This window comes from Bos grunniens, chromosome 11, assembly GCF_055505025.1.
Source record: "Bos grunniens cultivar Pamir isolate PY7600 chromosome 11, Bosgru_T2T1.0, whole genome shotgun sequence".
NCBI lineage: Eukaryota > Metazoa > Chordata > Mammalia > Artiodactyla > Bovidae > Bos > Bos grunniens.
The window spans coordinates 57,628,755-57,650,854 of NC_141175.1; the positions used below are offsets into that span (position 1 = coordinate 57,628,755).

The 22,100-nt window shown below is 44.1% G+C and overlaps 1 long non-coding RNA gene across 1 annotated transcript; it reads right to left on the bottom strand.

Annotated features, from left to right (window-relative positions):
• Positions 1 to 2,075: 2,075 nt before the first annotated feature.
• On the bottom strand, positions 2,076 to 7,954 carry LOC147363104 (uncharacterized). The gene is made up of 2 exons (XR_015136769.1): positions 7,845 to 7,954; positions 2,076 to 2,613 (listed from the first exon to the last, which is right to left on the bottom strand). It is a non-coding gene; the product is annotated as an uncharacterized LOC147363104 (long non-coding RNA).
• Between the last annotated feature and the right edge of the window lie 14,146 nt (positions 7,955 to 22,100).

Sequence of the window (22,100 nt, forward strand, 5' to 3'; positions counted from 1 at the left end):
TCACTTTCATCAAGAGGCTTTTGAGTTCCTCTTCACTTTCTGCCATAAAGGTGGTGTCATCTGCATATCTGAGGTTATTGATATTTCTCCCGGCAATCTTGACTCCAGCTTGTGTTTCTTATTCACACACAATTTTTTCATAAAAATAACTACATATTTACATACTTTAGAATCAACCATTATGATTCAATTACCAAATACATGAAAATACTATAGACATTCAGCTGATTTATAAATTCCATACCTTTATATTTTCCTTATTTCTTTAATTCCTGTTTCTCCCTCATGCCTTCTCCAGTGTTCTCTACCCTACTGGTAAAATATTTCACCTGATTCTGCTGCACATGTTAACCAGTTTCAGTATTTTGGCTAACAACAGGGTGCTGTTACACCAAAACTGTGCCAACCAGGGGTGGTTCTGGCAACACAGTGGCTGTGGGTGAGGCTGACACACCACTTTCTCTCTCCAGCCCCAAACCTCGGCCTCCCCGCCCCGCCCCTCCTCTCCTCCTCTTAACCTTTGCCCTAGCCCAATACAGAAAAAGACATCCACCTTCCTCCTCCAACGTCCAGCAACCTCCAAAAGACCTTTTGAAAATCCTCACTCTCTGCAAATGGGTGTGCATGTTCAGTCATTTCAGTCGTGTCTCACTCTTCGTGCCCCTAGGTAGGGACTGTAACCCACCAGCCTCCTCTGTCCATGGGATTCTTCTAGCAAGAACACTGGAGTAGGTGCCATTTCCTAGCCCAGGGCATCTTCCCGACCTGTGGATCAAACCTGTGTCTCTTATGTCTCTTGCATTGGCAGGAGGGTTCTTTAGCACTATGCCACCTAGGAAGTCCTCACTCTCTGTAATGTAGCCATCAGCTTCCACTTTATGGATAACAGCTGTCCTGCTATTGCCTTGCAATGATATTCTTTCACTTTCAAGTCAAATACCTTCATCTTCCCCTTTGTCATATTTTTTTTAAGTCATGTCATTTATATAAGATCCTCTTGTCCGTTTCCCAAAAATCTCTTCTCTTCTGCACAGCACTCCCTTTGCCCCAGTATCCTCTCCACAGAAACAGCCCCAAATGTGCAAGGTGGTTGCCTCCTGCCATCCTGCCCCACCTTCTAAACGCCAGACATGACCTAGAACCTACACCACTCAGACACCTGCCTGGCCCTCATTCCACAAGGGCAGGCACCTTCCACACCCCACATCACCCACAGGGGCCCTGGGAGCAGGACAGGCATTGAAGAGCCACAGGAGAGGAACACATGAGACATCTTCCCACTAACGGCTCTGTCAGCCTTGCCATCTGCCCATTGTAACTTGCAAGCCCCACCCCCACCCCCCACCCCCGCCCATGTTAACTTCTATCTACAGCTTCAAATTTTAATTTGCCAGTTGATCTTGACCCTTCGCCCCACTTTCCCCACCCCCACTCAGAGTGCACCATAAACTCTGCTGTACTTTCTGGAGTGTATTTCTTGTTTTTCCCTTCCTCTTGTTTGCTTTGCCTTGGTTCTACTTCCTCCCACTCTAGACTCCCTGGAAAGGTCATTTTCTCTTTTGACATTTGCAGGGCAAGTCCCTCTCTGTGGGACATTCCTTTTTTGCATCTTACATTCACTCACATTGGATATGACAGGATTCCCAGATCTAACAGACACAGACAGCATCACTCACACCCACCAGCCCCCGCCCTTTCTCTTCCTCCTACAAGTGGGGGAGAAAATATACTCCCCCAAATCAGAAGCTCGGCTGGATCACCACTTGCATTTGATCTTAGTAGAGGAGGGAAGGAAGCCAGGGTCTGTCTAAGGGACGCTTGTTGATCAAAGCATAACAAATATCCATCCATCTCCCTCCTGTAGCGAGGCCTCCTCTGAGGCCTAGTCACCCACTTTCTTCCCTAGATGGTCCCCAGGTAAGGCCTGTCCTGTGTCTACACTCATGGCACTAGCTCCACCACCTTCACTGTAACACTGCAGGATGCAATCCACATCTAGAAATGCTAGCAGCGTCCCCAGCTTCTTCTGTGTGCCGCCCCCCACCCCATTGTAAGAATATCATGAAGACTTCCTGTTGTATTATGCTCACATGTTTCTGAAAGCCACCAAAAGCCACAACCAACACTCTGCTCCACCATTTCTCAAACGTTACCTAAGTCAGCCAGGAAGCTGTCAGACTCAGACCCCTTCCCCTCTCTGCAGGCTGGTTCATGATGCCTGCTGCCCAGTCCCATGAAGCTTTATCCTTTGACTTCATCTGGAATGAATTCTCCCAATGTTCCTCGGTTTCCTAAAGAATGTCTTTGTTGACTGCAGCATCTCACTCAACACATACATCGGCACGGTTATTTTCAGAGCCCTTCCTGACCTCAATCTTTTGTACACAGGATGTCCCGGTGTTGGCAGGTAATGTCCTTATTCTTGCACTTAAATGTGTGCTGAGCTGGGCAGGGGTCAAGGGCTCTCATCTGGGAGCTGTCACGGCTGAAGATGATGGAGCCGAGGTCCCCACAGTTCCAGTGTTTGAGGAGGTCCTCTGTGTGTAAGGGACCTGAAAGCTGCCTGCTCGCAGGCTCTCGCTGCAGGTGGGTCTGGTTCAAAGCAAAGATGATCTGAGGGGAGAAAACACAGGTCTTTTTAAGTCCACTGACGCAGCAAAAATAAGCTGCCATCTTAATTCTTCTGTCCGTGGTTGGCAAATAGTCTCACCTGTGTTGGTTATGTAAGGACATGGACCTTTCTGTGTTGGTTATGTAAGGACATAGACCCTGCTGCTGAAAAAAGGAACTCAAATCCTTGGATGGTGTCCAAAGAAAAAAAAGAGGACAGTTCTGCCCACATCAGCCCATCAGATGACACCTGAGAGACTGACAACCTGGAACTCTCTCATGAGAGTGACCAAGACGGGAGGGACCCAAAGAGCTGGCTTGTGAGGACCGGCTGAAGCGGGGGAAGTGAGGCAGGGAGGGACACACAGACACATACCAACAGGTTCAAATTATATGAACAACCAGACAGGATTATACACAATACACACAGGTCTTTCCCAACCATCAGGGCAGCATTTGCGGGCTAATGAGTTCATTTGGTCCACGAAATGTTAATGAAAGTTATTATGGCAGTGTGTGTATGTGTGTGTGTGTGTGTGTGCGCGTGTGAGCACTGTCGTGTCCGACTCTTTGTGACCCCCATGGACTGTAGCCCACCAGGTTCCTCTGTCCATGGGATTCTTCAGGCTAGAATACTGGAGTCAGTTGCCATTTTCTACTCTAGAGGATCTTCCTGACCCAGGGATCAAACCCACATCTCTTGCAGCTCCTTACCACTAGCGCCACCTGAGATGCCTCTATTATGGCACAAGAAAGGAGAAATGAGGGCTACACAAAATCAAACAGGTTTTTATCTTTTTACATTTTCTTTTACTTGATATATAGTTTGTTTACAATGCTGCTGCACAGCAAAGTGATTCAGTTATACATATATATATAGATTCATTTTTAATATTCTTTTCCATTATGGTTTATCACAAGATACTGAATATAGTTCCCTATGCTATATAGTAGGACTTTGTTTATCCATTCTATATATAATAGCTAACATCGGCTAACCCCAACCTCCCACATCCTCCCGCCCCCTTGGAATCCACAAGTTGGTCTCTACATTCATGAGTCTGTTTCTGTTTCAAGGACCAGTGCACTTGTGTCATATTTTAGATCCCACGTATAAATATGGTATTTGTCTTTCTCTTTCTGATTTATTTCACTTAGTATGATAATCTCTAGTTGCATCCATGTTGCTGCAAATGGCATTATTTCGTTCTTTGTCGTGGCTGAGTAATATTCTGTTGTAGATATGTACCACGTCTTCCTTATCCATTCATTGGTCAATGGACATTTCGGTTGCTTCCATGTCTTGGCTATTATGAATAGCGCTGCTATGAACATAGGGTGCATGTATCTTTTCAACTGTAGTTTTGTCTGAATATATGCCGAGGAGTGGGATTGCTGGATCATATGATAATTCTATTTCTAGCTTTCTGAGGAACCTGCATGCTGTTTTCCATATTGGCTGTACCAACTTACATTTCCACCAACAGTGTAGGAGACAAACAGGTTTTTATCCTTACAAAACTCTCCTAGAGTCTCGACACACTAAAGTGTGCTGTGCTTCTCCCTGAGGAGGGGAAGGGTATACTGGGTTTCCCAAGCTGATTTTGGGTACACATCACGAGAAGGTTTGCCCAGAACATCTTTGGGGACAATCCAGACTCAAGGAGTTTTACAAAGCCGTGAACTCTCTGTGGCACTGGAGAGCTAGATCAGAGAGGGAAAGACAGAGAATATGGCACCAGGTGGGAACTGGGTCAGACACCTACCACAGGGCTTCCTTGGTGGCTCAGTAGTAAAGAATCTGCCTGCCAATGCTGGAGACACAGGTTCAATCCCTGGGTCAGGAAGATCCCCTGGAGGAGAGCATGGCAACCCACTCCAATATTCTTGCCTGGGAAATCCCATGGACAGAGGAGCCTGACGTGCTACTCTTTGCAACCCCATGGCTATTTTGCATCCATCGGTCACAAAGAGTCAGACATGACTTAGCAATTAATACCACCACCACCCTCCACAAGACTTCTGACAGCACCAGAGATTCTGTGGCTTTTTCTTTCTCATTCACCCAAGTATGGATGCGGATATATCACCTTTGACAGATACCCCAGTAGGCAGTGTATAGGATACTGCCTTTGCTGGAATGCTTGCCCCACCCCCTTGGCCCAAATGCAGGCGGGGCCTGTCTGACTCTGAGGTCTTCAGCAGCAAGTTTTCAATTCTCTGGAGATAACACATTGCAAGTCTCAAGCCATCCAATGACACTGTGCAGCCCCCATCCCCTTCTTTCTCCTTCCATACTTTCTCCTCTTCATTCTGAGTGGCCAAGAGGCCAGGAGTCTTGTCACCTTGCTCCTCACAGGCCACTGTGCATGGGCCTGCCTACCACACACCCTCCTTCATCATCCTTTCTGCCCTCAGTAACTCTGTCCCCATCAGGGCCTTAACCAAAGAGAGAGGGGGTGGGTCCTTCTTTATAAAATCCCTCCTCTCCTCTCTTCTTTCCACATGCCCCCTGCATCAGAGACACCTCGTCCACCCTCTCCCAGAGGTCAGCTCCCCAAGGATCTATAGACCAGCCTCTTCTGCCTTGGGACAGGACCCTCTATGGGCCCTGGGGGTTCTCACCTATTCACGAGAAACTAACAAAGCCACACTAGGATGTTTGTCTTTGCTATAATTAACCTTTGAACAGCATGCATACCAAATCTATGCTCTGTTCCCACCCTTCCTACCCCTCTGCTGGTGATATGAGTTGACAGAGGCAGATACACCCATTCATGGACAGGTCTGCAAATTCTGGTCTAAGTGAGGAAACTCAAGATGAGCTTCTGGGTTCTAAAACCATAAAATGAGGACCTATCCACACCACCAGGGATTGCTAAATGACTTACGATCAGCTAGAGGAAGGAATCTTCAGAGGGGAGTGCCAGGGGGCATTATGAAGTACCTCTCAGGTACGCCACACCCCAGGCTAAGATCTCACATGTTCCATCTCAGTCTAACTCCTCCAGATCCCCAGGCTCAGCTCAAAAACACTGGCTGATGGCTTTGGATGTTCTAAAGACATTAAGGACAAACCCAGGTTACCTGTGGCTAAGAGATCTTCCTCCAAGAGTTGCCACTGATTCTGAAATGCTTGGTATTTAAAGAAGACTGAGTCACTCATTCTAATGGACACAGCTGTCTGCAAATTGGGGGACGCTGTATGGGACATGCATGTGTGTGTGCGTGCTAAGTCACAGGGACATTATACATTAAATAAGAACTTTGTTTATTCAGGCCCTTCTCAACATATTCACGTGTCCACCTGTTCATGAGAAGTTTACAAAGACTTGCTGGGATGTTAGTCTTCGTTTTTGATGATTGAGCTTTAAAGAATTTTGCATACCAAAACTAAGCCAATAACATTGATGATTTTCCCCTAAAAAAACTTTTTATTTTTTATTTTGCACTGGACTATAGCCAATTAGCAATGTTGTAATAGTTTCAGGCAGACAGCAAAGGGACTCAGCCATACATATACATGTATCCATTCTCCCCCAAACTCCCCTCCCATCCAGGCTGCCACATAACATTGAGCAGTTTAATGTGCTATACAGTAGCCCCTTGTTGATTATCCATTTTAAATATAGCAGTGTGTACATGTCCATCCCCAACTCCCTAACTGTATTTTCTCCCTATCCTTCCCCCCAGCAGCCATAAGTTCCATAATATAAGTGATTTTCTGAGTGCTAACTATAGACCCTGCTAAATAGTTCACTTCTGTGCTCATTTAATCCTCTCAACATCCTAAAGTAGTAACTATTTTTAAATCTATTTTTAAAAAGAAGAAAATGAGGGGAAAGGAAGTTAAATAACTTGCTTATGATCACAAAGCTTAGTAAACCAAAGTGTCCCCACAAAGTGTGTGAACGGAAACAGTTCAACACCAGGACTTGAGATCTTCACCACCATGCTGTACACGAGGTATGCGGCATAACTGACTTTTGTCACATGGTCTAATTTAAATTATTAGGCTTACAGTAAAGACCTAAGAATCTGAAACTGGAAAGAAGAGAGGGAGAGAGAGAGAGCGAAAGAGGGAGAAAAGAGGGAAAGAGGAAGGCAGAAAAGGAGACAGAAGGAAGGGTACACAGAAGACATTTTGAACTGGCGATAATTTCAACACTCGGGTTATAATTGGTTTTAAAACCTGTGAGTATATTTTGAGTTTATTTCCTTTCAGTTTATGTATTTTATGCAATTGATTGTATTATGTATAAAATTATTGCATGCTCAGTCTCTCACGCCTGACTTTGCTACTCCATGGACTATAGCCGGCCAGGCTCCTCCATCCATGGAATTTCCCAGCAATACTGGAGTGGTTTCCCATTCCCTTCTCCAGGGGATCTTCCCCAGCCAGTCATCAAACCAACCTCTCCTGTCTTTCTTGAATTGGCAGGTAGATTCTTTAACACTGCACCACCTGGGGATCCCTATATATAAAATTACTATATGTGTATGTATGTGTATATATATATATATATGTATATATGTATTATATATAAAATTTAGTATCCTACACTTTTTGTGTGACACTGTAAGCATTTCGCCAGAGTATGGAGTCCTTAGCATCACACTACATGCCATCATTTAATTAAACTATCATGAATAACACCATCAAGAGTATCTAGGAGCAGAAAGTTCTTTCTATTTTCTAATTATTTCCTTAGTATAGATTCCTAAGACAAGGCCTACTGAGTCAATGGGCATGAACCAGTCAAAAGATTGTTACCTCTCTTTTTTCTAGAAATTTCTTTTATCTTGTGCTTTTTTTTTAGTAAAAATTTAATTCTCCATTAAAACAAATTCAATAAACATTGAGTGGTAACACAATCTCCCAATGCCAGTTTTATACAGAAGCTCCATCTCTAATACAATCTGTGCCTCCGTGATACCCTCAGTGGCACACCAGTGCAGACTCACACACACACACACACACACACACACACACGCACTGCTCCCTCCGCCGGGGAGGCTCCTCCCACCCTCGTCCCTGTGACAGATAACACTCTTGTCCTTTGGAAATCGAGACAGGGGAGCCTCCTCCTCAGGAAGCCACGGTCCTGAGGGCACTCCGGGGCATGGTGAGACCATCTCCTCTCTGCCCGGAGCATCCTGTGACTATTCTATCACACCGCTAATAGCATCACCCTGTATTGTCACCCCATGTGCAGCAATCGCGCCCTGCTCACCTCTCTGTTCTTCCCAGCTGGCACACAGGACCTGACATACTGTAAACATTCAATAAATTTTGACTGAATGAATAAAATCTAGAAATGACTCTGCCAAAAACTGAAGTCTGAGGCGAGCTGGAGACTCATAAAGGAAACTCAGCAAAATATCACCAGCCAAGACAAACAGGAAGCATCTCTGGGAAGTCCAGACCCATCAAATTTCTCAGAAAAGTAAAAAGGGGTGAGGGCAGGGGAGGAATGCCGGGCCTAATGGGGGAGGGGAGTGAGTCTTACCCCCTAGAGACTCACATTTTGTTTGAGCTTACCTCTCAGCCAGCTTTGGGACGTCTGCATTTGGGCTTATTCCTTAAATGCTTGTCCTGACCAAGCCTGAATGCTCTTAAACTCCCATATTCTCCCCTGGTATTCGGCAGGATAGGGGCCTTCCAGGTGGCACAGTGGTAAAGAATCCACTTGCCAATGCAGGAGACACAAGGGATGCAGGTTTGATTCCTGGGTCAGGAGGATCCCCTGGAGTAGGAAATGGCAACCTGCTCCAGTATTCTTACCTGGAAAATTGGGTAAGCTATGTCTCAGTAACAAATTAAACCTGAAATCTCAGTGACTTAGCAGATATATTTAGCTTGCTCACACAATCTGAGTGAGTTAGTGGCTCTTTCATCCATCTAGTCCCTTAGGAATCCAGTTCTGTTTATCTGTGACACTGCCCTCCCAATATATGGTTTCCATGGGGTGCCATGGAGTGGATATGGCAGGCAACCTACAATTTGCCTGGAATTCCCACAATTCGTTGGCTAGAAGCAGTCATATGGTCTTGCCTAATCCTTAAGGGTGTTGGGAAATGTATTCTTTCCATTTGCCGAGGAGAGAGAATGTCCTCAAGACATTAAAAGTTAATGGGGAGTTTAGTGCATTACAGAGATTCATGATATCGGACGCATCCCTATTCAGAATTACACACAGTCCCTGGTGGAAGGACATCCAGACAGTAACCTGGCTAGTGGTGCTCATCATGAAAGTGCCTGTCAGCCTGTGGTCCTCGAGTCACAGAAAGACTGGGGACAGCAGAGGCTGAGAATAGGGGTGGGGGAGCACAGGCTAGGGAGCAAAATGCCGATCATAATCCTGCGTTAGTGTAGAATTCTGGAAATTGAGTGAATGGTCAGCAAAGCATCATCAAGAACAAGAGAGTATAACGGATCGTGAAAGGTGTCATGAGAAATGTCAATGACCATTCTTGTATCAACTAATGAAGAACAGAATCACAGCAGCAAGTATAGTGCTAAAAGTTCCGGAAGCTCATTCATTCCTCTTCCATTCATTAATTCAGCCAATAAATTGTTATTGATGCCTACTTGATCCGAGCACTGAAGATACAGTAATGAACCAGAAAGACAATATCCTTGCCCTCCTGGGGTTTCATTTTACCTGGAAGTGGGGGAGGTGATGTTAAGAAGAAGACGGGGAGGGGAGAGGGACCTGGGATATCACAGAAGGACATCTGCGTCCCAGAGGTAGAGGCCCAAAATAAACTTTCACTCGATGATGCCAGGCTTGCTGGGACAATCCATTCACAGCAAGTCAAAACTCTTCCCAAGTTAGCCCTTTGCTGCTTTTCCTTGGCAGGAAGGAGATCATCTTGTGTCACCCAGCAACTCTGAGGAGGCCACACTACAAACCAGTGTACTTTAGGTGTGAACAATGAACTGGACATGTGTCTGAGTTGGTGCTAAGTCCTCTTGTTTCTAAAAAAAAACACAAATGCCCTTTTTGAATCTCTAATACAATTTTCTACAGCCACCAAGTCTTTCCTTTTAGAGCTGCTACAGTAGTTCTAACTTAACCTTGGAGGCTTTTATATTGTGCTTATTTGTAGCCTAACAACTTGAGAGAGGCCTTAAGCATCTTATAGATTAAAAGTCAGCGCAGGAAAGCTACTGACTACTGTGTCTCAAGCCCCCACCTAGATTTGGTGGAGGCAGCTGGGTTTTCTTGGCTGGGAAGAGGAAGGAGCCTGGCCCACAGTTCTCCCTGGCAAAGCCCAAGTGCTTGTTATCTGTTTCATGAAACACATTGAAAGAAACCCAGAGGAAGACTTTCCTGGTGGTTCAGACAGTAAAGAACCAGCCTGCCAACGCAGGAGATGCAGGTTCTATCTCTAGGTTGGGAAGATCCCCTGGAGGAGAAAATGGCAACTCACTCCAGTATTCTTGCCTGGGAAATCACCTGAACAGAGGAGCCTGATGGGCTACAGTCCATGGTGTCACAAAGAGTCGGACAAGACTTAGCAACTAAACAACAACAAAACTCGGCCCAGCTAAAGCCACTGAGAGCCAGACCGAGCCTCCTCAGAAACCTGCAGTGGCATCTCCAAAAGGTTATCAGCTGTCAATCATCCTCATGTAATTTTCTCTCCTTGCTGTGCTTGCCATAGGCTGAGGCAATCTCACAAAATGTGGGGTCTCAGGATGTGACTCACAGAGAAGCAGATTCCTCAGAAGCAACTGAGTTTGCTCAGTTGTTTGACTGAGTTGACCGCAGAGGCCGAGTCCAGGAAGTTCCTCCTGACAAGTAGTGTCAGTGACCTGCTGTTGCTGCTCAATTGCTAAGTTCAGTTGCGTCCCACTCTTTGTGACCCCATGGACTACAGCATGCCAGGGTTCCCTGTCCCTCACTATCCCCCGGAGTTTGTCCAAGGTCATGTCCACTGAATCAGTGATCCCATTCAGCTATCTCATCCAGATGAGATCATTCAGAAGGAACCTGGAATATTAGGTCATAGCTCTATATTCCTACAGTGTGGGATCAGTAACAGGTGATCACAAGTGGGGCACAATGACGGTTAGTTAACTGGACAACCAGAAAGCCTAGGAGCAGTGGGAATTATGTCCAGCTGGGATGGGGGGCAGGACGGGGTGGGAGGAGGCAACCAGGAAGAGGAATGAGGCAAAGGGGGAGGCAAGGGGTCCGAGTGAGTGTCAGTGGCCATGCACACTGCCCCCCACCTCCTCCCCAAGCAACCCCTCCCTGCCCACTACCCCTCGTCTCCATTCACTTCCTTTCTTTGCAGTTTCTGCTAACATTTTCTCACATGTTGCACTTACTTGCTAGGACTGTTTTAACAAACTGAGGAACTGAAACAACAGAAATGTATTGTCTCACGGTTCTGGAAGATGAAAGTCCAGGAACTAGGTGCCGGCAATGACATGTGCCCTCTGAAGGCACTAGAGTTCTAGGCCTCTCTCCTAGCTTCTGAGAGTTTCTTGGGTTGTAAAAACATAGCTCCAGTATTTACGTGGCTTTTTTTTCTTGTGGGTCGCTCTGTGTCTTAATTTATTCTTTGCATAAGGACACACTCATACTGGATTAGTGTCCACTCTGATGACCTCATCTGCAAAAACTCAGTTTCCAAATTAGGTCTCATTCACAGGTCCTGGGGGTTAGTACTTCAGCATAACATCTGGCAACACAAGTCAATTCATAAAACGTATCAGTCTCAGCTCTACTCTTTTTTTTCAGTTTGTTATTCAGTGTTTATTAAATAGATTCAGTCTTATATATGCTACACAGATTCAAAAGCAAGAGGATTCCACATGCTTATGAAATCAGTGCATTTAGCAAAGTAATACCATGGAGATAACAGCTTGAGTAACAGCTCATTGGTCTTTTGTTAAGTGAGGGAAGAGGAAGTTAGTCTGTGTGAGTCATTTCACACACACACACAAAAAAAAACAATTGAGTTGCAACTCATAGAAGACATACATTCTAAAAATTAAAATATTAAGCCACACTTATTGGAAAACCTCACTATATAAAACACAAATAATTTTTATAGAGCATTGAGGAACTCCTCACCAGCTTAGAAGAGCCACGATAAGCTGCACAGACAGCTCTACTCTTTTTTTTAATAGCTAACATGCATACAGTGGGCTTCCCAGTTGGCACTAGTGGTAAAGAACTCTACTTGCCAATGCAGGAGATGCTGGTTCAATCCCCGGGTCAGGAAGATCCCCTGGAAGAGTGCAACCCACCCCAGTATTCTTGCCTGGAGAGTTCCATGGACAAAGGAGCCTGGTGGGCTACAGTCCACAGAGTTGCAAAGAGTCGAACACGACTAAAGTGACTTAGCTCACACTCACACATGCATATGGTAAAAATTTCAAAGAGTAAAAAGAAATTAATCTCCCTCCCATTCCTGTTCCCCAATCACCCTCCTCAAAAGTAATCACTGCTGCTTGTGTCTTATATCTCTTTCCAAGAGTAGTCTCTGTATGTAAAGCAGCCAGATACATACGTGGACAGACGGTTGAGAGAGAGAAACAGAGATATCTCCTCCATTTTTTTGTTTTTATTTTTGTTCCTTTGGTTTTTAATCAGTCAAATAAAAACCTTTCCATAAATAAATACTGAAGCTGTATATTACAATGTAAGAGAAAACAATCAAGGAATAAAATGCCAAATCTCGGCAAACAGCGATACTCTCCACTCTTCTTGAAGTAAATGGAGTCTGAGACTTTCTGTCCACAAGATAATATCAATGACTAAGCTACATCATAGAAAAGGAAAAGGGAAATTTCTGAGAGCAAGAAGAGACAAATTAAGGTTGCCTTTCCAGTGAGAAAGCAGATTGGATGCACAAGCCCCTTGGAGACACCCAGGAGGTAACCTCATGGCCCTTAATCCAAAGCTGTCATGGGACCTCTGCTCTGGGCTCAGGCTAACTCAGGCAGACCCCAAGAGAAATCCAGGTAGAAGTCAACAGTTGAAGATATCATACAATCCTACAAAGATTCAGACTCATTCCTCCAAGATCTCAAATAAGCCTTCCCTTTCAGACATCCATATGGTTTGCTTTTTTCCCAGAAACCTCCTAAGCCAATTTTTTTTTTTTCCCCCAACCATGGTTGGTTTACAACACATTATCTGTCATGTCATGGTGGACAAAAAACTTGGCAGGCCCCACCCACCACTCTGTAGCTTGTTCATCTCCTTTCATCCAGATACCAGTCCACACAGTGCACTTCATGGGTCGCTTCATGCTTCCTAAGGGCTGCCTGTAAACCAGGATAAATGCTTGCATCAGTGCCCTAGGATGGGCCACTTTGTCCTGACAGCTCTGGTAGTGTCAATCACCGCCTACAAACACCCCCAGATGACTCCAACACGCAGGCAGGGCTGGGAGCGATTGACTGAATTCAGCCAGGGTCAGAGCTCTAAGAACCTCCAGAGATGCTTACAGATCAGACTCAACTCGTTCAGATGTGAACTGTCTCCCGAGAGCTGCAGTCAGTTCCCGGCTCAGTCCTCTGGCCCTTACTGACAGTTCTCTGCACCAGAGTTTTCAAGGTCTGACTCCCTCACAAGGAAGGATGTGGGCTGTCAGGGTGCTGGCAGGTGGGGCCAGCATGCTTCTGAAACAGTACTGCTTCTATGGTTTTTCCACACAAACGTAAGCCTTTCAGTGGACTCAATTTACTAACACATTATTTCAGGGAGGCGGGATGAATTGGGAGATTGCGATTAACGTATATACACTTCTATGCATGAAGTAGGTAACTAATGAGAACCTACTGTATTGCACAGGGAACTTTACCCAGTGCTCTGTGGTGTTTACAGGACAGAACTGACTCCATGTTAGACCTGTTTCTTTTACTTTAACATTTGCTTCCTGTTGCTTCTGTCACCAGGGCCTGCCCTGTGAAACCCTGAGCCCCTGCCTGAATGTTAAATCAAAATGGCTTTGTTCAAAATGCTGTCCACCTGTGGATGGCTAAGGAAGGAAGAAATGGACACATCCCCTTCCAGAGGCCATTCCAGAAGGTATTAGCAAAATTAACAGCCTTTTTACTTTACTTTCTCATCTCCCCACACTCTGTTCTATAAAAGAACCTGGCATTCGAACCCTGATAAGATAGTTATTAGTTTGCCATTAGTCTGCCATTTTCTCGGGCCGCTAGCTTTCCAAATAAAGTAGTATTGCTTACCTCAACACCTCGTCTCTCAGAATTATTGGTCTGTCACGAGATGAGCAGCAAGAACTCAGACGCAGTAACATGGCGGCAAAGGGAATATATGTATACGTACAGCTGATTCACTTTGTTGTACAGTAGAAACTAACACAAATTGTAAAGCAACTAAACTCCAATAAATACTAAAAAAGTAAAACATTATTTTTTTAAAAAACCCACATTCTACCTTCTCCAGCCCAGCTTTGGGAATGTACCAGGAAGCGCCAAGAATTCCTCCCTAATGTTTCCCATATGGCTGCTCTCTTGCCAAGCTACCGTGCTGACACAGCGTCAACAGATTCTCTTAAACGGCAACCCACTCCAGTGTTCTTGCCTGGAGAATCCCAGGGACGGGGGAGCCTCGTGGGCTGCTGTCTATGGGGTCACACAGAGTCGGACACGACTGAAGCAACTTAGCAGCAGCAGCCGGGCAGCTGACTTCACAGAGGCCCTTGTCACTCACTGTCAATCTGTTAAGAGCACCTGAAAGCAAAGCAAGAGAGGATGAGGTGGAGGTGGTGGAATCTTAGGACTCTGAGCAACATGGAGGGGACAACCAGGGGCCAGCATGATGCATTTACAATAATAATAACATCAGTAGGGACTTCCCAGGTGGTCCAGTGGCTAAGACTCTGCACTCTCAGTGCAGGAGGCCCAGGTTGGATCTCTGGTCAGGGAACTAGATCCTACATGCCACAACTAAGACCCAGTGCAATCCCAAATATATTAATTAATTAATAATGATAATAATAATAGCAGCAGCAAGCCCTCTCCAACTCTGCAGAGTCACCCTGTCCCCTGGGAGGCGGAGCTGCTTTGGGGAGAAAGATGACTCATAGGAAGACTTCTGACCTTTGGGGAAAACTCATTTATCTCTTGAGGCCACCAATGGAGAGTCCCAGGAGAGCCCAAGGCATTCCAGCTGGGGATAGAGTGGACAGGCCCATGTCTACATCAGAGGACAAGCAGAGCTCAGGAAAAGCCTCTACAAAGAGAGGGGCTCAGAGAGCTTCAGGATGGGTCCTGCAGAACCTCTGCTGTTCTCCAAGCCTCACCTGGGAAATGCATTGCATTTGGAAGGATTCCAGGCCACTGAAGCCACCACTGGGGCACTTGGCTCCTTAGAGAGGTTCCCAGTGCTTCTCCGAAGTATGCCAAGCTTTATCTTTTGAACACCTACCCCAAGTCAGATGCTCTGCTCTACTGGGAGACATTTTTAACTACTAGGAGGTCCCTCCTACTTTTTGAGCTCCGTATCTCATCATGATTACCCTGTACTTGTTTTCTGTGTATATCAATAGTATGTGTTTCCACACATGCGTAATTTATTAACCATCAAATGGAAAATGTGCATGTTCCACTTCTAGGAATCTCTCCCCTGGAAACACAAGCACAGGGACTTCCTTGGTGGTCCAGTGGCTAAGATTCCGCGCTCTCAATCCAGGCGGCCTGGGTTCTATCCCTGGTCAGGGAACTAGATCCCACATGCTGCAGTGCAACTAAGAGTTCCTATGTTGCAACTAAAGATCCCACGTGCCACAAGTAAGACCCAGTGCAGCCAAATAAATGAAAGTAAGGGAAGGAGGAAGAAAGAAAGAAAGATGAGCACAAGTACGTAAGAAACATGTGAGTGCATGAGGATGGTCCCTGGGGAACTGTAACAGAGTGCTCCCTGGCACTGGGACTGTTCAATCAAACTTGGAATGACCACACAGAGGGGATTAGCGCATCAAACAGGACAGGCGAGTGGAGGTGATGGCTTCAGATGATCTTCCACTTATAAGCCCTTGAGTTGCTCCATCTCAGGAAGTGCATCTCAGGAAGAGCAGATGCTCTGGCCTCACTTTCTGTCCTCTCTGCCTCCCTTGTTTCTCCTCCCCTCGGCACTGGCCATGAGGCTCCGTGGAGAAGGGGATCAGGACCAGGTGGCCCATCAGGAACCTCCAAGTAGTCCCTGATGTGTCTGGGCCACCTCTTCTGGTTATGCTGGGAGGAGGGAATCCAATGTAACACCAAAAAAAACACAGGGCCAGTGTACCCATCCCAAGGACACACATTTCTATAGCCATGAAACCTATAGAGCTTCAAATGGGGCCATAACAGGCGTAGCCAGAGGGAATGCAGCAGCTGCTCTGAGCATGGCATCAACCAAGTCTGCAGGCCCAAGACAGACAAACACAGCAACACTAGGAGTCTAAGAGGAAGTGCAACCAGCATGATCATGGGGTGGGGCCTGTGAGGGTAAGTGCTGCAAGCTTGTCCTGGGGGTTGCTTCCAACATGTCACCAGGAATCAGTCCTCCCCCAGGGGGCAGCCAGGAGTGTGGCAACTGCAAAGACAACTATTAGGTAGCCGCAAAAGTGATTGCAGTTTTGCACTGTTGAACTTTCCCATTTGATATTGAAGTACATTCTTAAATAAATGTAGTCGTGTTAATGTGCATTACTCACTTTATGTTTTTGGCTAATGACCTATTACTTTCTGTTTCAGTTCAGTTCAGTTCAGTCGCTCAGTCGTGTCTGACTCTTTGTGACTCCATGGACTGCAGCACACCAGGCTTCCCTCCATCACCAACTCCCGAAGCTTACTCAAACTCATGACCATCGAGTTGGTGATGCCATCCAATCATCTTATCCTCTGTCGACCCCTTCTCCTCCCACCTTCAATCTTTTCCAGCATCAGGGTCTTTTCCAATGAGTCAGTTTTTCTCATCAGGTGGCCAAAGTATAGGAGTTTCAGCTTCAGCATCTGTTCTTCCAAAGAATATTCAGGACTGATTTCCTTTGGGATAGACTGACTTGATCTCCTTGCAGCCTAAGGGACTCTCAAGAGTCTTCTCCAGCACCACAGTTCAAAAGCATCAATTCTTTGGCACTCAGCTTTCTTTATAGTCCAACTCTTACATTCATACATGACTACTGGAAAAACCATATCTTTGACTAGACATACCTTTGTTGGCAAGTAATGTCTCTGCTTTTTAAAATGCTGTCTAGGTTTGTCATAGCTTTTCTTCCAAGGAGTAAGTGTCTTTTAATTTCATGGCTGCAGTCACCATCTGCAGTGATTTTGGAGCCCAAGAAAATAAACTCTCTCACTGTTTCCATTGTTTCCACGTCTATTTGCCACACAGTAATGGGACTGGATCTTAGTTTTCTGAACGTTGAGTTTTAAGCCAACTTTTTTCACTCTCTTCTTTCACTTTCATCAAGAGGCTCTTTAATTCTTCACTTTCTGCCATAAGGGTGGTGTCATCTGCATAGCTGAGCTTATTGATATTTCTCCCGGCAATCTTGATTCCAGTTTGTGCTTCATCCAGCCCGGCATTTCTCATGATGTACTCTGCATATACTTGCTGTTTATTTGATATTAATTTTAGATTATAGAAATGATGTTAGACAAAAAGCAAATTCGAGTGATTTGAGTTCTAAATGGACCATAAACGAGAGGAGACAACTGGCAACATCAACAATTAATCTGGCCCAGAAACTTTTAATGACTGTACAGTGCAATGGTGGTTCAAGAAGCTTTGCAAAGGAGACCAGAGCCCTGAAGATTAGGAGTGCAGTGGCCAGCCATCAGAAGTTGACAACAACCAATAGAGAGCAATCATTGAAGCTGATCCTCTTACAACTACACCAGAAGTTGCCCAAGAACTGAATGTCAACCATTCTACAGTCGTCAAGCATTTGAAGCAAATTGGAAACTCAATAAGTGGACGCCTCATGAGCTGATGAAAATTTTTAAAGTGGTCATTTTGAAGTCATCTTCTCTTATTCTACACAACAACAAACCATTTCTCGATCGGATTGTGATCTGTGATGAAAATTGGCTTTTATGCGACAACCAGCTTAGTGGTTGAACCCAGGGAAGCTCCAAAGCATTTCCCAAAGCCAAACTTGCACCAAAGAAAAGTTATGGTCACTATTTGGTGATCTGCTGCCTATCTGATCCACTACAGCTTTCTGAGTCTTGGCGAAATCATTACATCTGAGAAGTATGCCCAGCAAATCAATGAGATGTACCAAAAACTGCAATGCCTACAGCCAGCACTGGTCAACAGAAAGGGCCAATTCTTCTCCACAATAATGCCTGACTGCACATTTCGCAACCAACACTTCAAAAGTTGAACAAACTGGTCTACGAAGTTTCTGCCCTCCCCCCGCACATTCACCTACCTCTCACCAACTACCACTTCTTCAAGCATCTTGACAACTGTTTTGCAGAGAAAAAGTTTCTACAACAAGCAGGAGACAGAAAATGCTTTCCAAGAGTTTGTTGAATTGTAAACCAAGGATTTTTATGCTACAAGAATACACGAATTTATTTCTCATTGGCAAAAATGTATTGATTGTAGAGGTTTCTATTTTGATTAATAAAGGTGTGTTTGAGCCTACTTATGACTTAAAATTCATGATCCAAAACTGCAATTACTTTTTCATCAACCTACTAGTAAGTTCATGGTGAAAGTGAAAGTGTTAGTTAGTTAGTTAGAAGAGTTCCGTCACGTCCGACTCTTCACAACTGCATGGACTGCAGCCCACCAGGTTCCTCTCTCCATGGAATTCTCCAGGCAAGAATACTAGAGTGGGTTGCCATGCCTTCCTCCAGGGGATCTTCCAACCCGGGGGTCGAACCCGGATCTCCTGCTTTGCAGGCGGATGCTTTACCACCTGAACCACCAGGGAAACAGCTAATGTTCAGGTGATGGGATTTCTCTTCTCAACCACGCAGAGTGAACACTCCGTAAGTGAGCAAAATGGAAGCCAGAGCCTGCTGGGCCAAAGCTGAAGCCCAGAAGGAAAAAGAAATATAAAGCTCCTCAATGTTATGAGACAGCTTGGATAGGAGAGGAGGTTGAGGGAGAATGGATATATGTATATATATGACTGAGTTGCTCTTGCTGTGCACCCAAAGCTATCACACCTGAAACTATCACAATTAAACTTTGCTAATTGGCTATACTCCAATGTAAAATAAAAAGTAAAGAGAAAAAAAAAAAGATTTAATGATAGGAAGAGTCACCATCACCACAGGACAGGTGAAAGTCACCACAGGACAAGGAAAGCTGGTCAACCCAAAATCCATCTCCTTAACCAGGGGTAGAGCTACTAGACTGAGGAAAAAGAGGGTTTATGGATTGAATTTTATCTCCCCAAAAGGCAAGGTCATCCTAACCCGCAGGATATACAAATGTGACCTTATTTGGAAATAGGGTCTTTGCAGATGTAATCAATTTAAAATGAGGTCACTGAAGTGGGCCCTACTCCCTTATGGTGTCCTTAAAAGAAGGGGAAACTTGGACACAGACAGATACACACGCACACACACACACACACACACACACACACACACAGAGGGAACACGTGTAAAGACAGCCATGTGTTGACAGAAGTGAAAGTTGGAGTGTACATCTACAAGCCAAGGATTACTGACAACTACCAGAAACTGGAAGAAGGAAGGGATGATTTTTCTCCAGATCTCTCAGGGAATATGGCCCTGCCAACAGCTTGATTTCAGATTTCCAGACCCTAAAACTGTGAGAGAATAAGCTTCTATCATTTTAAGCCACCCCAGTTTGTGGCATCACAGCACTAGGAAACTAATACTTGGGGAACAGATCTGCTCCTGCTCTCACCACAGGCCCACCAGGAAGGATCTAGGACACCACAAATGAGGTGAGCTGATCTACAGCTACTTCAGTTTCTATAGATTAAAAACCCCAGTTGGGCTGGCTGTCTCTTGAAGAATTTGAAAGAGCTAGTCCTACTCCAAAATTGGTAGACCCTCAATGCAATCTTGATCAAAATACCAACAGCATTTTTCACAGAACTACAACAAATAATTCTAAAATACGTATGTAAATACAGAAGACCACAACTAACCAAAGCAATCTTAAGAAAGAAGAACAGGGCTTGAGGTATCACACTCTCTGACTTCTGATTACTATACTACAGTAATCAAAAGAAAAGAAAGCTACAGGAATCAAAACAGCATGGTACTGGCACAAAAACAGATACATAGATCAATGAAATAGAATCAAGAGCCCAGAAACAAACCCACGCACATATGGTCAATTAATCTATGACAAGGAGGCAAGGATATACAATGGAAAAAATGAGTCTCTTCAATAAGTGGTGTTGGGGGACAGCTACATGTAAAAGAATGAAATTCGAACATTTTCTCACTCCACATAAAAAGATAAATAAACTCAATATGGATTAAACATCTAAATATAAGACCAAAAACCATGAAATTCCTGTAAGAAAACATAGGCAGAATACTCTCTGACATAAATTGCAGCAATATTTTTTTTTTGGATCTATCTCCCAAGGCAAAAGAAACAAAAGCAAAAACAAAAAAATGGGAAGATGATGCAAATCACCTAAACTTTTGCATATGATAAGTTTGCAGGAAGAAAGCCTGGCTTACTGCAATGGGGTGTAATTAAACTCAAAATCTTTTGCTCAGCAAAAGAAACCAAAAGAAACAAAATGAAAAGACAATGTATTAAATGGAAGAAAATATTTGCAAATGATGTGACCAATAAGGGGTTAATATCAAAATACATAAACAGCACACAGAATTGAATATCAAAAAAAAAACCTAGTTAAAAAATGACAGAAAATATGAATTGATATTTTTCCAAAGAAGATATACAGATGGCCAACAGGCACATGGAAAGATGTTCAGCATCAGTAATCATGAGACAAATGTAAGTCAAAACCACAATGAAAGATTACCTCACACCTGTCAGAATGGTTATCATAAAAAATACCACAAAAAGCAAATGTTGGCAAGGATGTGGAGAAAAGGGAACACTTGTACACTGTTGGTGAAAATGTAAATTCATTTACTGGAAAACAGTACGGAGGTTCCCCTAAAAATTTAAAATAGAGTTACCACATGACCCAGAAATTCCACTCCTGAGTTTGTATCTGAATAAATGAAAAACATTAATTCAAAAGCATACATGCATCCCAATGTTCATAGCAGTTGTGTTTACAATAGCAAAGATATTAAAACAATCTAAGTATCCATCAACAGATGAATGGATAAACAAGATGTGGTTTATACATACAATGGAATACAACTCAGCCATTAAAAAAGAATGAAAATTTGCCATTTGCTACAACATGGATGGACGTGGAGAGTATTATACTAAGTGAAATAAGTCAGATAGAGTCAAATGCTGTTATGTTATCAGTTAAATGTGGAATCTGGAAAAAAATGAATGAATATAACAAAATTGAAATTGACTCACAAATATAGAGAACAAACTAGTGGGTATCAATGGGGAGAGGGAAGGAGGGAGGGGCAAGATAGGGGCAGGTGATTAAGAGATACAAACTACTCTGTATAAAATAATAAGCTGCAAGGATATACTGTACAGCACAGAGTAAGCCAATTTTCATAATACCTTTATATAGAGTATAATCCATAAAAATATTGAATCACTGTTATATACCTGAAACTAATATTGTATATAAGAACATTATAAATCAATTATACTTCAATTTTTTAAAAAGTGCCCCAACTTTTAGTGAAAGGAACAGTGTGTCTAAGACTGTGATGAAAAGCAGAGGAACATCAGAGGGTACCTAAATCCTGTGACCAAGAAGGCAGTAATCTCTGAAGCAGGTTAAAGAAAAAGGAGATCAGGAAGACCAGACTCAGAGAAGTATCCCTATAGAGTCATTCCAGCTTTCCTTACTTCAATTCAATTAAATAAAAGGAAATCCATAGAATCTGAGCGTGAAACTCTCACGTGTTTTAGGACACAATACCACAATGTTTACAGCAAAACAATTAGAAACAGCAGAAACTTGAAAACAGCTCAAATGTCCATTAAAAAGGGGCAGGATAGATGGTGGTATATGTATCAGTGAGATGCCATGCAACAAAGAAAATGAATCGTGGCCACATTTATTAGCATTAATGAATGTTGCAAAATGTTCAGTAAACCAGCAAGGCATAGAAGAATGTATATCATGTAATTGCATGTATAGAACAATTGAAAAACCAACACCAATAACACACTGTTTAGGATACATACGTGGTGACTTCAGGTAATGCATAGGGAGTTTATATGGGACCGTTACAGAGACAGCAGGAACCAGCTGGAATCAGGGCTTCCCTGGTGGCTCAGTCAGTAAAGAGTCTGCTCATGGTGCAGGAGACCTGAGTTCGATCCCTGGGTCAGGAAGATCCCCTGCAGAAGGAAATGGCAACCCACTCCAGTATTCTT